The sequence below is a fragment of the Gossypium hirsutum genome, chromosome A08 (assembly GCF_007990345.1).
Source record: "Gossypium hirsutum isolate 1008001.06 chromosome A08, Gossypium_hirsutum_v2.1, whole genome shotgun sequence".
Taxonomy (NCBI): domain Eukaryota; kingdom Viridiplantae; phylum Streptophyta; class Magnoliopsida; order Malvales; family Malvaceae; genus Gossypium; species Gossypium hirsutum.
Window position 1 is genome coordinate 81,648,892 of NC_053431.1, and position 18,463 is coordinate 81,667,354.

The 18,463-nt window shown below is 38.1% G+C and overlaps 1 non-coding gene across 1 annotated transcript; it reads right to left on the reverse strand.

Moving 5' to 3' along the window:
• Nucleotides 1-6,190: 6,190 nt before the first annotated feature.
• LOC121205785 (small nucleolar RNA R71) lies at nt 6,191-6,297 on the reverse strand. Its single transcript, XR_005900860.1, has one exon. It is a non-coding gene; the product is annotated as a small nucleolar RNA R71 (small nucleolar RNA).
• Between the last annotated feature and the right edge of the window lie 12,166 nt (nt 6,298-18,463).

Here is an 18,463-nt window from a genome sequence, read left to right on the forward strand (position 1 = left end):
CTTTTGGAATATGTATGACAAACTCTAGTTGATCCATGGAGGATCATGAAATAGGTAAAGTTTACCTTAAAAAAAACAGATGCTGGCAGCAGCAGTGATGTGGATGTGAAAAATTACTAAAAATAGTAGGAATGGAATTAAATAGTGAATAAATTATGTAAATGAACCTTGATGAGTCTATTTTCATAGGAAAGTAACGAAATGATCATATGGATAGTATGTTAAGAGATATTCAGGTTCTCGTGAGACAGGGCCAGAATTGTTTCTGGATTCCCTGTTCCGACTTTGGAAATTCATTATAAATTAACCAGAGATAATTATAAGTCATGCCATATATGCATAGATTCCTTTTTGAGTCTAGTTTCTATAGAAACAAACGAAATCAGTATTGAAGCCCTGTACAGGGAGATATCTAAGTTGTAATGCGCAAAGGTCATTGTAGTCGATCCTTATAACATGGGAGATTTTGACTAATAAACTGTACTAATTGGCCTGACAAAAAATTCTAGAAAAATATTTGTAGATGCATATATGAGTCTAGTTTCTGGGAAAAATCACGAAGCTGATTTTCGAGTTGTGAAACTCAAGATATGATTTTTAAGGTGACAGTGACACAGTTAGCCAGCTTGCCTGGAAAATTTAAAATGGATTGTGCAAAGAAGTGATTTAAGTCTGCAAACCCCTCATGTCCGACTCCGGCGACGGACTCGGGTACGGGGTGTTACACCTGGAGCCAAAATTCACTCTTGTTAAACTTATCATACAGTTGCTTTTCCCGCAAGGTCTGCAACACAATTTTTAGATGCTCCGCATGCTCTGTCTTATCTCTAGAGTAGATCAAAATGTCGTCAATAAACACAATGAAAACTTATCCAAATATGGCCGAAAGATCTTGTTCATTAGATCCATAAACATGGACGGTGCATTCGTCAACCCAAACGGCATGACAAGAAATTCATAATGGCCATACCTCGTTCTGAAAACTATCTTGGGTACATCCGAGTTTTTAACTCACAGCTGATAATAGCCAGAATTCAAGTCTATCTTGGAGAATATGGTAGCTCCTCTCAATTGGTCAAACAAATCATCAATCCTTGGCAAAGGATACTTATTCTTGATAGTCACCTTGTTCAATTGCCGATAATTGATACATAACCTCATCGACTCATCTTTCTTCTTCACTAACAACATGGGGGCACCCAAAGGTGAAAACCTTGGCCTTACAAATCCTTTATCCGTTAGCTCTTACAACTGTGCCTTCAACTCTTTCAACTCAGTTGGTGCCATTCTGAACGGAGCAATAGAAATGAGAGCCGTCCCTAGCATCAACTCAATACCAAACTCTATCTCCCTTTCAGGAGGTAGGCCGGGTAATTCTTCCGGAAACACATTTGGATACACACATACTATCAGCACAGACTCAATCTTTAATGCAATTTCCTTAGTGTTCATCACAAACGCAAGGTAGGCTTCGTATCCTTTCCTCATATATCTCTGGGCAACCATTTTTCTGATTACAATCGGCGGCGACCCTAATTCTCTTGATTCAACCCGTAGAATCTTATCATCCAAGCATTTCAACTTAATATACTTAGTACCACAATTCACAATTATATTATGAAGGGCTAACCAATCCATACCAAGTATTACATCAAATTCATCAAATGATAACAACATAAGGTTAGCTGGGGAACAACAACCTTGAATCGTCAAAGGACAATTCTTACAGACTTTATCAACTAGAACCGACTTGCCTAGTGGGTTCGACACTCTAATAATGAATTCCGTAGGTTCCACAGGTATGTTCATACTAGACGCCAATCTCATGTAGATATATGAATGTGTTGACCCCGTGTCAATTAAAGCAACAACACTTGTATTAAAAAGAGAGAAAGTACACGTAACAACATCTAGAGCAGAGGCTTCCTCTCGAGCACGTATCGCATACGTTCTTGCCAGGGCTCGAACTTTTTATTTTACAGCGTCTTTAGTCACGACTCGACTGCCACTAGAACTTCCAGGGTATCTCGGAGGTCTACCTCATGGAATGGGAGCACTCAACTTCAGAGCTAATTCCTCATCTTATTCAGCTCGTTCTGGGCAGTCTCTGAGAAAATGATCAAGAGAACCACATCTGAAACATGCGCCACTTTTCATTCGGCACTCTCCGAAGTGAAATTTCTTGCAGCTCTTACACTTCGATTTTTGATCATCTACACTCCCCACACTTGTTACCATTGGGGAGGAAGACTTTTGACCTCGTCGCTTAGAGCTTCTTGATCTATTTGAATATACCACTGAAGAAGTGGAATGTTCATGCAGGCTCCTGGCTTTCTTCATGGAGAACGAGAGCGTTTTACCGCTAGACCTCTTCTTCATAACTCGAGTCTCTCTCTTAGCTTGTTTTCTTTCATTATTAAGTTCCTCGGCCTTCTTGGCTCGATTGGCCAATGCGACAAACTCCCGTATTTCCAAGATCCCAATAAATAACTTGATGTCCTCATTCAAACATTCTTCGAAGCGTTTACACATTTCTGATTCAGTTTGGACCCATTCAGTTGCGTACTGACTTAGTCGTACAAACTCTATCTTGTATTCTACTACAATCTTATTACCTTGTTTGAGTTCCAGGAACTCCTTTTGCTTCGAGTCCAAAAACCGTTGGCTAATGTATTTCTTCCTAAACTCTGCTTGGAAGAAATCCCAGGTAATATTTTCTTTTGGCACTACCAAGGATATGGTCTTCCACCAATTATATGTAGTGCCCTTCAAAAGGGACATAGCACACTTCAAACATTCCTCGGGTGTGCATGACAAATCATCTAACACCCGCGTAGTGTTCTCAAGCCAGAACTCTGCTCTTTCAGCGTCATCATCAACTTTCGCTCTAAATTCCTCAGCCCCATACTTTCTAAGCTTATCTACCGATGCTTTACCAATTCTTATCGGTGCCATACCTCGTGGCACATCCTCTTCAAATTGGTTAGGGGGTGGGGGTGGTCTTGGTATATTAGGGTGATTTTTAGATAATCCCCAAACCATTCATCCATCATATTGAAGAAGGCAGCTCGGGCCTCTTCTTGACCTTCTGACATCAGCCTTCTACTACTACTAGATATAGCTCATTGTACGGAAGCTGGAGCATGGCTTTCGGCTCCCTCGGACTCATATTGTGCTTGATTAGAAGACATTTACTATATTCAAAACAATTTAAACAATTAGGAGACATCACACTATCAACATTCAAATAATGGCATGTATAGCGAACCTTAACATCCTCTACTTCAGTCCTAGAACTGACAAAACCGTAGCTCTGATACCAATAAATGTAACACCCCCAACCCGTATCCAACATCGGGACAGGGCTCGAGGCATTACCGAAACTTTACACTTTCAGTATACTAACTCGGGTAACAAAATTTAATTTGAATTTAAAACTTTTCAATCATGAACATCTTGTCCCTTGTATAGGCCTTTGAGACCTATAACGTATCGGAAGGCAATGCGGGACAAATATGGGCACGTTCGATTAGCCTTGGGCTCCTCAGAAAATTTTCCTTAACTAAAAGGGACATACGCTCGTGTAGGTGAATCGTGTAGACTCACACGCCAGTGTATCTTGGGGCACGCCCATGCCCTTCAACCGTGGGCAACACTGACTTATCAACACGACCATGGAACACGCCCGTGTACAACTTTGAGCTAAGGTTTTAAGTGTAAGGGACACACAGCCATAGCACGCACCCATGGGAGGGAACCGTGTGTCACACACAGCCTAGACACACGCCCGTGTGTCCAACCATGTGGACTTTATTAGGATATTTTCCAAGCCTTTAGTCACCCCTTTATACTACTTGTGCCTAATGGTTACCAAGGTTGAGAAGAAGCATGATTATATACTTGTAAATAATCTTAATGAAAATAGTTGTATGGAAACCTCATATCATTGGTTTCATACATAAATGGTTATTTCCAATTTAGTGTCATGGGTTCCCATGTTACTTTAATCCATCTGAAATTTGCTCATTCATGTGATTCATTGCCAATTGATAGCAACCCATCCTTCGTAATTAAAACCATTCCTAAAATCGTAGGTCATAGCCTACTTAAATTAAGCCAATTTTCATGGCCATGTACAAAGAGATAAACATATTTTTACATGCTGATAAACCGTAATTTATACATATTTGTACCCCATGTTTAACGATTTTATGGATGATTTTCCATTAGAATTGGTGAATTCGATGCTCCTAATGCTTTAATTTCATGTTTTACACTTAGGAGAGCATAGAAGAGAAAAATGAACGAGAAACGGGCCAAAAATGGAGAAACTGGGCCAAAGTACGAAATCAACACGGCCTGGACCTCCTCACACTGGCAGACCACACGACTGTGTAAATTTGGCAGGCTCGAGCACAGCCTGAAGTAATCGCATAAGGGCGTGTCCCTGCTGAGCCCAAGTTGAGTCCAATTCTAAAAATGCTAATTTTGAGGGCTTTTAGGCATTCCAAAGCCTACAAATACACCCTAGAGGAGGAAGAAAAGAGGAAAACGGAGTAGGGGGTAAGGAATTACTCCAAGAAAGTCGATTGATTCATCTCAGAAGACGGATTCATCATCAAGACTGAAGATCTCTCCTCAATTCCCCTTTAGGAGTTTTGGGTTTTCTTTATGTTTTGTATTCTTTATTATTCTGAGATATTTTCTTATTTAGTTATGAACTAAATCCACTAAATACCTAAGGGGAATGAAACCTAAGACGAGTCTTGTTATTATTTTCTGAATTGTATGATAAATATTTGACTTGTTCTTAATTATGTGTTCTTAATTCTGGTTTTGATATCCCAGGATATCGATTCAAGATAAGCTCTTATTCAGAGGAGGAATAGACCTTGTTTAAGAGTACATTTGTCATAATTAAGAGGAGTTGATTGCGCGCCTAGACATTGGGTGACAAGATTTTGCTGGATTAGGGTGAAACCTAATAAGGGGATCCATAGATCGAGTTAATGCAACCCTAGAGTGTTAATTAGAGAAATGTCTCGGTTATTCAATCTAGGGATTAGACATTATTAGTCTTGAATAGGGATAATAACATAACTTAGGGATCTCTACGGAACAAATTAAATGAATAAATCGTCCGATTCAGAGCCAAAGTAACAAGTACAGTCTAGGTGGATTTTTTCTTAGGTATTGTCTTCATTCAATCGATTTTTCCAAAAGCAATTCCCCAATTCCATTCTCTGTGCGTTCTTAGTTTAGATAATTAGTTAGTTAAAACAAAAACCTCTGTATTCTTAGGCTAGATAATAAAAAGATAGTCATTACCAGTACTTTTAGTTCCTTTGGGTTCGACAATCCGGTATTGTTAAAACTATACTACTATTTGTTGGTACACTTGCTTACATCGCGATAATAGTTAGTTCAAGAATGAGTAATTATAAATATTTAAAACCTATCACGAAATCACGCTATCAAGTTTTTTAGTGCCGTTGCCGGGGAACTGAAATATTAGGAACACTCGATTTTTATTACTTTAGCTATTTATTTTTCGTTCACTTTAATTTATTATTATTAATTATTAATTTACTTTTTCCTTCTCATGGCAGGTTTTTATAGTTTATGACTAGAAGAAATCCGTCAGGACCATTACTTTTTGACGAAGAAATCAATCGTCCATTTCGCAGAAATCAAAGAGAAATAAGGCGAAGCTTAAGATACAAAAAGAACGAGCAAGAAGAGGATACTCAACCCCCAACCGAAGAGATGGCTGAAATCTAAGGCAATCAGCTACCTCCTACAATTGCGGTTAATCAAAATCCTGCTCTACGCACTATGACTATGTTAAACCTTCTTTAACAGGAACTGAATCGGGCATAGTTAGACTACTGTAGCTGCAAATAGTTTTGAATTAAAACCTAACATTATTCAAATGATACAGCAATTTGTTCAATTTGATGGTTTGCAGGATGAGGATCCCAACGCTCATTTAGCTAACTTTTTAGAACTATGCGACACATTTAAAATTAATGGTGTCTCTCATGATGCCATTCATCTTCAGTTATTCCCTTTTTCATTGAGGAATAAAGCTAAACAGTGGTTGAACTCGTTACCACGAGGGTCAATTACTACTTGGGAACAAATGACCAAAAAATTTTTACTAAAATATTTTTCGCTGGCTAAAACAGCTAAATTAAGTAATGATATCTCTTCTTTTGTGCAGATGGATTTAGACACACTTTACGATGCATGGGAAAGATACAAGGACCTTTTGAGAAGGTGCCCTCACCATGGGTTACCGCTTTGGCTACAGGTTCAAACGTTCCATAATGGCCTGAATCCTTCGACTCAGAAAATGGTTAACGCAGCTGCTGGCGGAACCATCAATAATAAAACACCTAAAGATGCCTATGAGTTTATAGAGGAGATGTCACTGAATAACTATCAATGGCAAGTCATAAGGACAAAGCCAACGAAAACAGCTGGCGTTTATAACGTCGATTCGGTCACCATGCTCCCTAATCATGTAGAACTCTTAAATAAAAATATTGATGGCTTTCTTAGTTCTTCACAGGTTTACCCAATAATGCAGTGCGAAGCAAGTGGAGGTGGAACAAGCCGTTCGGAATACCAACCTTTTGGCCACAACATGGATAACGAGTAATTAAACTACATGGGTAATTATCCTCGACCTCAAAACAATCCATATAGTAACACTTACAATGCAGGTTGGAGGAACCACCCTAATTTCTTGTGGAGCGGTCAAGGAAATCAAAAACCATAACCACCTCCAGGCTACCAACAACTACCCTACCAACAGAAAAGAAGCCGAACCTTGAAGAGATGCTCTGAAAGTTTATTTCGGTGTCAGAAACTCATTTACAGAACACTGAGACAGCACTTAAAAATCAACAAGCATCGATCCAAGGGCTCGAAACTTAGATAGGCCAACTTTCCAAACTAATTTCTGAACGACCACAAGGTAGCTTGCCAAGTAATATTGAACCCAACCCAAGGGAACAGCTCAACGCAATTAATATTCAAGAAGGAGTTGATGAGCCTGAACCAGAACCGAGGCAAGAAACTGTGGTAAGTAAAGGTCAAGGTGAGGTAGATAACAATAAAAACAAAACGGTGAATGTCGAATATAAACCCCGTGTGCCATACCCCAACGCGACAAGGAAAGACCGCTCAGATGAACAATTTGGTAAATTCCTTAAACTCTTAAAAAAATTACATATTAACTTATTGTTTATTGAAGCCTTATCGTAGATGCTAAACGCATTGAAATTTTTAAAGGAACTTTTAGCAAATAAGCAGAAGTTGGACGAGGCGTCACACGTGGAGTTAAACACAATTTGCTCAGATATTCTCCAAAATAGACTACCGAACAAACTAAAAGATTCAGAGAGTTTTACAATTCCTTACTTAATTGGTAGTTTAGATGTTAATAATGCATTAGCTGATTTAGGGGCTAGTATTAACGTCATGCCCTACAAAATGTTTAAGCAATTAGGTCTTGGGAAACCCAAACAAACTAGGATGAACATTCAATTAGCAGATAAAACTATAAGGTTCCCTAAGGGTATTATTGAAGATATACTAGTTAAAATCGATAAATTTATATTTCCCATTGACTTTATTGTTCTAGATATAGAGGAGGATAGCAACACTCCTTTAATTCTAGGAAGGCCCTTTTTAGCAACTGCTAAAATGATTATTGATGTTGGCACAAGTGAACTCACACTCCCTATGGGAGACGAAACAATCATCTTTCAAGCTCGCAATTCTGGAAACACATCGGGAATTGAAGGTGATCGTTTAACCCATTCTCCTAGAACTAATAATATGGTACAACCTACTTTATAGGAAATGAGTTTGAAGGAAGCACACGAGTCATTCTCAAGCAATAATAAAGGACATATTCATGAAGATCGAAGATTACAAATTGAGGAACTCAATGAATGGCGGACGCATAAACCAAGAACACCCGACAAACCGAATCTACGACAGAACGAGGTCGATACCTCTCTAAATCAACTTAAGGGTGGAGATAAAGTCTTATTAGATCCGCAGATCCCCACATTGTCACTACCATACCGAATGAAGAAATCCCTCTTACGGTACTCAGCATTTTCCCATTCGGTACGGTCGAGGTAAGTCATCCAAAGTTTGGCACTTTTAAGGTAAACAACACCCGTTTAAAACCTTATTTTGATGAGATTGATAGCAGGAATGAGGAGAATAAACTCCTCAAACCACCATGATTATTCAACGAAGAGGTAAGTCGAGCTTAGAATATAATAAGCGCTTCTCGGGAGGCAACCCGAGCACTAACTGTATTAAATTCTTGAAATTTTAGTCTTCAACATCTAACTTACTAATAGAACACTTGAATACAGGTTTTCCACAGGGACACGGCCACGAGCACGGGCGTTCTTAGGGCAGTGTGAAAATAGGGAAAAGATTTCCCCAAACATGGGCTGCGATAAAATGCCACGGTCATGTGACATGGCCATGGTCGAGCCTGCCAAAACAACACGGGCGTGCGACACACCCGTGTGGAAGAACCGTGGGTGAACCTGTTAAAACAGCACGATTGTGTGACACGCCCGTGTCTAACACCCGTGGTCAAACCTGTGAGATTGACACGGGCGTGAGGCTTTCCCACATGGGCATGGGAGAAGCGAACAATACCAAACATGGTCGTGTGACACGGCCGTGTGCACCCACACGCCCAAGGAACACGGACGTGTACTAAATGTCAGATACGCCCAAATTCGAAATTCACGAATCACACAGGCTGAAATTGGGGAACATGGGCATGTGCCCTGGTCGTGTGGCCCAAAATCTATAAATACCCTGCACTATTCACTTTCGTCCCCATTCAAAAACCCTAACCCTAGCCCCTGCAACTCCACACGGCCTCCCTGCCACGCCCGTGCGCCGCCTCCAACTTCATTTTTGACGTCCATTCTCCCCTTTCTAGCATTTTTTTATGTAACTCCCTCCCCCGTACCCGAGACCGTTGCCGGAGTCGAACACGAGGTGTTAACGAACTTAATTCATTTATTTACACAGTTCCTTTTAAAATTTCCAGACAAGCTGGGTAACTGCGTCACTGTCACCATAAAAATCATATCTCGAGTTCTAAAACTCGAAAACTGATTCCGTAAATTTTCCCTGAAACTAGACTCATATATCCAACTACAGATTTTTTTCTAGAATTTTTGGTCGGGCCAATTAGTACAGTTTATTAGTTAAATTCTCCCCTATTTCAGGGTTCGACTACTCTGACCTTCATGCATTACGACTTAGATATCTCCCTGTACAGGGCTTCAATACATATGTCGTTTCTTTATAATGAAACTAGACTCAAAAGGGAACCTGTAAATATAAAGCATGACTTCTAATTATTTCTGGTTAATTTATGGTAAATTTTCAAAGCCAGAACAGGGGATCCAGTAACCGTTCTGGCCCTGTTTCACGAAAACTTAAACATCTCATAAAATACGGCTCATATGGTCGTTTCGCTTCTTCCATATGAAAATAGACTCATCAAGGTTCGATTACATAATTTATTAATTATTTAATTACATTTCTACTATTTTTAGTGAATTTTCAAACTCACATCACTGCTGCTGTCAGCATCTATTTTAAGGTAAATTTCACCTATTTCATAGTTTCCATGATTCAACTAGCCATTTGACATACATAGCACCAAATATGATCGTGATTAACCATTCCAATGGCTAATCATTGCCAAGCATTTCCACACCTCTCAATAACCATATATATACAAAATTATTTTAATACTATGCTCAAAATATTTAAGCCATTTTCGCATGGCTATCCGAATATATACACATTACCAAAGGTACTTGATTAACAACAAAGGTTAGTCCTATACATGCCATTATCAACGTTTAACTAAAAGAGTACCAAAAGGGCTTAGATAGTGTGGACGACTTCGACTTCGACAATCCCGAGTCCGATAGCTGACGAACAAAAATCTATAAAACAGAGAATTAAAGAAACGGAATAAGCATTTAATGCTTAGTAAGTTTTGAGTAACGAAATTATTTACGACTAAAGTATAGCGTTCATATGACTAAATGAATAATTTCATATATGCACATTCTCAAAATCATAATTTCTTCACGCTTCAACCAATATATTCATACACAGGGTATCAAACCTAACTAGAGGCTGGAAGCTCGTTAATCAATTGAGCAAGTACTATTTGAAAGGAATCAACCTTTCCGATGCATATACGAAACATACCTTATCATTTGTATTTTATGAGCGTATTAATTGAAATTATTACAGCAAGATCGCTCGCTTCCAAGCCCAAGTATCTTCGGGATTTAGCCGGATATAGCAACTCGCACAAATGCCTTCGGGTCTTAGCCCGGATATAGTCACTAGCATGAATGCCTTCGGGACTTAGCCCGGATATAGTCACTAGCACAAATGCCTTCGGGACTTAGCCCGGGTATAGCAACTACTCACACAAATGCCTTCGGGACTGAGCCCGGATATCATCCGAATAATCAAGCACATATACCAATAAATCATGACACATCCATATTTCATTATCATAACTAGAATTCAAACACAAGACGCTTATCAACCATTACCATTTTCGGCTCAATAGCCACATACAAAGAGCATGATTTTGATTTGCTTTATAACATGATCTCTATACACATTCGGCTACCCGTCATAGGTATAAACTAATCACCTCAATATACAATTCAAGTAGAATCATTATATCACCGTTTATTTGTTATGCTTATATGTCATGACTTAATCAAATCATAAACTAAGTTTCATTACTCGAAAACTTACCTCGGATGTTGTCGAACGATTTCAACGGCTATTCAATCACTTTTTCCTTTCCCTTATCCAACTTTGATCCTCTAAGCTCTTGAGCTAAATCAAACAATTTACTCCCCAATCAAACACAATCATACGACATTCATATACATTTTAGAACCAATTCATTTGAATCAATTTACTACTTATACATCAAAATTTCCAATACAAAGTATTTAGCACCTATGCACTTAAACCGGATTTGCAAACACTCATAGACCATGTCCGAATGCCATTTAAACACAAGTCAACAAAACCTCATGATTTCAAATCAAACTCTTAACAACAATGCACAATGCCGAACCCTTAGGTGATTAACATCTAATTTAGACAATTTAGAACACCTAAACGGCACTTGTTCAAACATTAAACAACTACATATTCGGCCATTACCATAGGTGCATTAGAAATCTATACTATCAATAAGCTCAACTCCTTAGGTCCTAATCGGTACACTAAGACCATCTTAACTCATTTCTCATCTTGTTAACAAAGACATAGTAAAGCAAATCTTTATACAAAATTATTATCAATTCATCCATCCACTAGGGACTTAGCCTAACGTTCAATAACAAACTCCTCCTTTATCAATTACATATTCGGAAAGAACATAGTAACTTATACTACATCAATTTTTAGTACATAAATTACTCAAACATAATCAAATTCACATTCGGTCTTGGTACATAATAAGGTAGCCGATTCTTTTCCCTTAGCACCCAATGCTCACATATGCTCATTTGTATAGTTCAAACACTCATCTACCATTGTTCATCTAAATTTATCATGAAACAACAACCATCACCCTTATTAATTACCATAGCCGAAAGCCCTACTCATTCCCACAATCAAAAATTCAACATGGGTTACTAAAATAACTTGATACCTCATTCAAGATTAACCAAAATTTCAAGAATTAACATAACTTCTTACCTTCATGCTAACTTAAGATGACCGAATGCCTTTCTCCCATCTTCCTCTTTACATTCGGCCAAGAAGAAAGAAACTCAAGCTTTGTTTTCATCACCCTTCATTTCCTTATTTCAATTACTTTTTCCTTTTTTATTTATTTATGTTATAAAATATAAAGCTACTAACTAATAATTAATACATATTGCATGTATATAACCCATCATGGCCGGCCACTACTTGTCATAGGTGGAAATTTGACATGCAAACCCATTATCTTCATAACATGCACTAATAGATCCTTATAGATTAACCTATCACATTTCAAAAGTGTCACACATAAGTCCTATTAACTAAATTCACATGCAATTGACTAAATCGAAGCTTAAAACTTTCACACACTCATATTCACATATTTTAGACAATAAATATTATACTCAAATACTTCGGTGACTCGGTTTAGCGGTCCCGAAACCACTTTCCGACTAGGGTCAATTTAGGGCTGTCACAGTTTACTCTTTTCCCTTGAATTATACTCATTTATAATGCTATTTATCTTTGTAGTCTACATTTTTCATGTCATTTTTATCTCTCTATCACACAAATTTCATTTATGATACAAGTTATCATCTTTTTCATGTTCAAATTCCTACTCATTACATGATTTATCTACTCCATTTAATTAGTTAGAAATGAATATCCATGGTTAGGATAGTTGAAATAATATGCCTTTTGTATTGACATTTCTATTCATTCATATAGTAATGTGCATTCCATTCTTTTCCATTTTACTTATATCACCATGCTAGTGCCACAAAAGTATACCATTGAACTTATCGTTTTTAGTTAGTTTTAGTAGTTGAGGCTTGAAATTATGATTTTTAAGATTTTTCTTCGTTTTACTTTGACCACTCATCAAGATGACTTGATGACTCTAATCGCAGGTACCATGTCATCTTCACGTGGTAAAAAAGTTGTTGTCCCTGCTTCCAAGAAACGGAAGGGAGCGTCATCCTCTGCGGGTCCAACTGCGAAAATTCGTCACCCCCTCCTACAGTTTCCCCGTGGGCCTCAGGAAGAGATTTTCCAAATACTTCAGGCTCGACCCTTAATTGCGGGTCACTGCATCGACTGGGCTACCGTAGAACAAGTTCAGTTGGCTGATACGATTTGGGCCCTCCTAACCATCGACCCTTGGGAGCTGTTCTTTTGGATCATCGGACCAAAATACCTCGAGCTCACGATGGAACTCTGCTCAACGTTCCATCTTCAGACCGTAATGAAAAATTACGATGATCCCAGTACGGTACAGTTTCACCTAGGTGGGTTAGTCCGCCAGCTAAGCGTCCCAGAGCTTGGTGCTGCACTAGGCTTATATACGGAGGAGTTCAAGGAGGAAAATGAACTGCATGCTTTCACTTGCCACATACATTTTTATCTTTTGAAGTGCTGGCACACTTTGGCCCTTGGTGTAGCCTCCTACAATCCTAGCCGCTCCAAGCCATCAGTTCTCCCACCATCCCTGAGGTACCTACACGCCATTTTATCTCACACGATTACAGGGAGGTAAGAGAGCACTAGCGTCATCAACACTCACGGCGCCTACTTCTTATGGTGTATGTTGCACGCCACGTCATCGACCTTGCCTATTTCATTGCCTTCGTGATTCAGCACCAGACAGAGCGGCATAGGAAGGGGGCCATCTCCATTGGCCCTTACGTGACTCGACTAGCGCGACACTTATGGCTCCTGAACACCATGGCCCAAGAATCATCCCTCACCCTCATCGGCCAAATCTCTCCACAAGACATCTCGAGCATGCTTAGCATAAGGATGATCGAGAGGCGCTGAGGAACCTACCCTCCCCAGTATCGTCTCGCCCAATCTACCGAGGAGGAGGCCTACGAGGACATTCCTAATGATGTCCCTTCATCCCAGCCACCACCACCTTCTCGTCCAATTCATGCAGCGGCTTCATATGCTGACATCCCTGAGCGCCTCACTCGATTCGAGCAATAGTGTTTTCAATGATTTGACAACATTGATGCTATTCTACAACAGATTTGTCAGCACTTCCACATCTCATCGCCAATCCCACCTCGCGAACCATCCAGTGATGAAGATGTTTAAAAATATTTATTTATTATTTTATGTTTTTAATTTTTTAAACTACTTTTTATTTTTATTAGATTTTAGAAATTTTATTTTTAATTATTAATTTCTGTTATTTCTTTTTGAGTAATTATTCTTCCTAATATCCCCTAAAAAGTTCCTGATTTTATCACAGTTGTATAGAGCTCTTAAGCTCATCATCACATGGGAACTAAAACTCCATCGAGAAAGGTTCTCTACGACTGCCATGTTCTGCTCGGCCACGACCATAGCTACCACTAGAGATAATATCCTTTTGGCGCAGGACTTATGGCCTAATGAACCTCTACGATCGCCGGAGTATCCTCCTCCACTCTCGAACCGATTACTCTCCAAAACTCCAGTTCGAGGAATTCACCATATAGGAAGTTTCACTTCTCCCCCATCTTATTTTTATATTATAATATCTATCTTTGTACATTGAAGGCAATGTACATCTTAAATGTGGAGGGGTATTTATTTCATTATCAGAAAAATCCTTGAATGACTGCCTTGTTCTCTTGAAAAGCTCTCATATCATATTTAGGATAACTTTTAATTGATTTATGATTTTGATTGATATATCTAGAATTAAAACATAGGCATTTATGCATTGATTGTTTAAACTTTAAGACATTAGAGAATCAAGCATGATAAGTTGATTTTTAAGAATTTAAATCTTAGGTTGTTTCCCCAAAGTTTAGGTATTACTTTGAGTTGGGAGTCACAAGATTTAAACATCAAAAAGCCATAATTTTTGTGATATTTTTGAGCCTTTTGAGCATCTATTAATTATTTCATGCTCACTTTTATTATTGCTTTGAGTGCGCCAATAGTGAACTGTTATTCTAGAACTTGCTTGATTATTCATGTTGAAACCACACCATTTGATTTGATATGTCAAAAAGATTAAGGCACTTAGGATTAACTCACTCATGCCATGAAAAGCCTACCTCCACAATTAACCCCTAGTGAACCCCCTTGAGCCTAACAAGCCATTTCTTGTATTACCCTTAATATTAACCTTTAACCCATTATTGTTGAAATCCCCTAAATTAATTTAAGCCTCATTTTTGTCGAGATTTGAATTGAAATAGTTGCTTAGCTATGTTTTATTCTACTCTGTAATTTAATGTGTTCATAAAAAAAACACGTATACATATTAGTAGTGATCTTCTGTTTGTAAGCTTCAGAAGGTAAATTCCATAGTCTGAGAAGAAGCTCTGTTGTACGCAAGTGATGATTAATTCTTTTTCTAGTTAGGTAAAATTTCAATTCAATCTCAATTCTAACCCTTTCTTTCAGCTTGTGACCACACCCCCTAACCAAACCTCATTACAACCCTCTAAAGACCTTTTGATTGATGTATCATCTTAAATTTTAGTGGTGGAGATTTGATTTTCATGCAGCCTATGGTAATGACTTTTCATTATTAACTACTGAGTGCTTCATTTATTGTCCTTAAACACCTCGAGTGATTTGAATGAATCTGTAGTGAGGATGTGAAACTTTGTGGTATTTGAATCACAGGTAATTACTTAAATGAGGAGCGACACCTATGTTTGCATGATTAAATACTCAACTTGGAATGTTTGAAACTTTTATGTTCTTTTAGTTGAATTCTCAATGTATGATTACCTATGGATTATTCTGAGATACTATCGATAGAAATTATAAGTTGAGAAGAATTTATTTTGATTATGAGTTGAGAATTTTGCTTGAGGACAAGCAAATGCTTAAGTGTGGGGGTATTTGATAAACCGTAAATTATACATATTTTTACCCCATGTTTAACGCATTTTATGGATGATTTTCCATTAGAATTGATAAATTCGATGCTCCTAATGCTTTAATTTCATGTTTTACACTTAGGAGAGCATAGGAGCGAAAGGAACGAGAAACGGACCAAAAATAGAGAAAATGGGCCAAAGTACGAAATCAACACGGCCTGGAACTCCTCACACGAGCAGACCACATGGTCGTGTCAATTTGGCAGGCTCGAGCACGGCCTGAAGTAATCGCACACGGGCATGTCCCTGCTGAGCCCAAGTTGAGTCCAATTCGGAAAAGGCTAATTTTGAGGGCTTTTAGGCATTCCAAAGCCTATAAATGCACCCTAGAGAAGGAAGAAAAGAGGAAAATAGAGTAGGGGTAAGGAATTACTCCAAGAAAGCCGAGTGATTCATCTCAAAAGTCGGATTCATCATCAAGACTGAAGATCTCTCCTCAATTCCCCTTCAGGAGTTTTGGGTTTTCTTTATGTTTTGTATTTTTTATTATTCTGAGATGTTTTCTTATTTATTTATGAAATAAATCTCCTGAGTACCTAAGGGGAATGAAACCTAAGACGAATCTTGTTATTATTTTCTGAATTGTATGATAAACATTTGACTTGTTCTTAGTTATGTGTTCTTAATTCTTGTTTTGATATCCCAGGATACTGATTCAAGATAAGCTCTTATTCAGAGGAGGAATAGACCCTGTTTAAGAGTACATTTTTCATAATTAAGCGGAGTTGATTACGCGCCTAGACATAGGGTGACAAGATTTTGCTGGATTAGGGTGAAACCTAATAAGGGGATCCATAGATCAAGTTAATGCAACCCTAGAGTGTTAATTAGAGAAAAGTCTCAGTTATTCAATCTAGGGATTAGATGTTATTATTCTTGAATAGGGATAATAACATAACTTAGGGATCTCTACGGAACAAGTTAAATGAATAAATCGTCCGATTCAAAGCCAGAGCAACAAGTACAGTCTAGGTGGATTTTTCCTTTGGTATTGTCCTCATTCAATCGATTTTTCCAAAAGAAATTCACCAATTCCATTCTCTGTGCATTCTTAGTTTAGATAATTAGTTAGTTAAAACAAAAACCTCTTTATTCTTAGGCTAGATAATAAAAAAGACAGTCGTTACTAGTACTTTTAGCTCCTTTGGGTTCGACAATCCGGTCTTGCTAAAACTATACTACTGTTCGATAGGTACACTTGCCTACATCGCGATAATAGTTAGTTCAAGAGCGGGTAGTTATAAATATTTAAAACTTATCACGAAATCACGCGATCACATGCCTTTACTGGGCAAATCAAATGACACATATAACAAAATACTAAAAAATACTATACATGCCATAGAACAAATTAAACTGAGTCTTTATATCAAAGCTTGTTTAGTTGATAGTGTGTTCACTCCCCAATTGTCTTCCAATCCTTATGAGTCTTTGAGCTCTGTGAGACAGGGAAAAAGAGAGGGGCAAGCATTTTCATGCTTAGTAAGCTCGAATAACCGGAAAGTAAACTTACCGAGTAATTAGCAAACATCCATACTTATTTCATGAAATCATCCATTATGAAATGATTTCCTATCAAATGCACTCAATCAATGAGTTAGTCACATAATCATGTATTATGTAATTTAACTAGATGAGCTCATCATTCAACATTTCAGTCATATATGTATATCCTATGTTAATCTCGTTGAGTTTCTAGGAAACCTCGATGGAATACCCAATATCTGTCAATTCATACAAATGATATTCCATCTATGCACTCCCGCGAACCTCACATCATATTGCAGGATTACCAGTCCCGGCCAAATCCCCCATTATATGAACTCATAAGGTGATGTCGGGATTACCTGTCCAGGCTAAATCTCTTATAGCAACAACCACCCTTAATGAGCTCGGATTTGAATTACCAGTCCAGGCTAAATTTAGACCCTAATCGGATTACCTGTCCGGGCTGAATCCATCATGCACACATATTCTTTGAGAGGCTTGATCATTCAAGGAACACCCGTCCGGGCTAGATTCCTTTTCATACCTGAGATCTCAGATTACCCGTCCAGGCTAAATCCTTACTACAACACATGCAGGATCTCAGTTTACCTTTTCAATGAGGGTTTATCCATCGAATTCCCTTTGTCAACCTCAACTGAGATATTTTTCACATGTTATCATCAATATGCATTTCTATGATATTTCATACCAATAACAAATACAATCATCAAGCATTCATAATTCATACAATTATGCATATCAAGGGTTTACTTTAAGTTATCCAAACTTACCTGGTACTTATTTCGGAGTTGTGTTTCGGTTATTCCGAAACCTTGCGTTTAACATGATTGACCTCCGAAATTTGTTCCTTGGGGTCTATAACAGCAAAATTAATTCATTAATACCCCACATTATATATTTCAAGTTTAATACCTACCCGGTCCAAATGACCGTTTTGCCCCTAACCTTTCACATCTTTATAATTTAGTCTCTAGGCTCGTATAATGAAAAACATGAAATTTCTTTCTTACCCAAGCCTAACCGAACATTTTTCTCTCTTATGGAAACCCACATTTTTCATTATTTCCTCATTTCTACCACACATTTACATATTTTGGAAAATAGTCCCTGTAAGGGTTTCTCATGAAAACCAACTTGGAAAATGTTTAACACACATTTATCTTTCATATTCTTCCATAATCCATCAAAATACCAATAGCTCATGCATGGGTAAACTTTTGAACATGAACCCTAGCATGAAATATGGG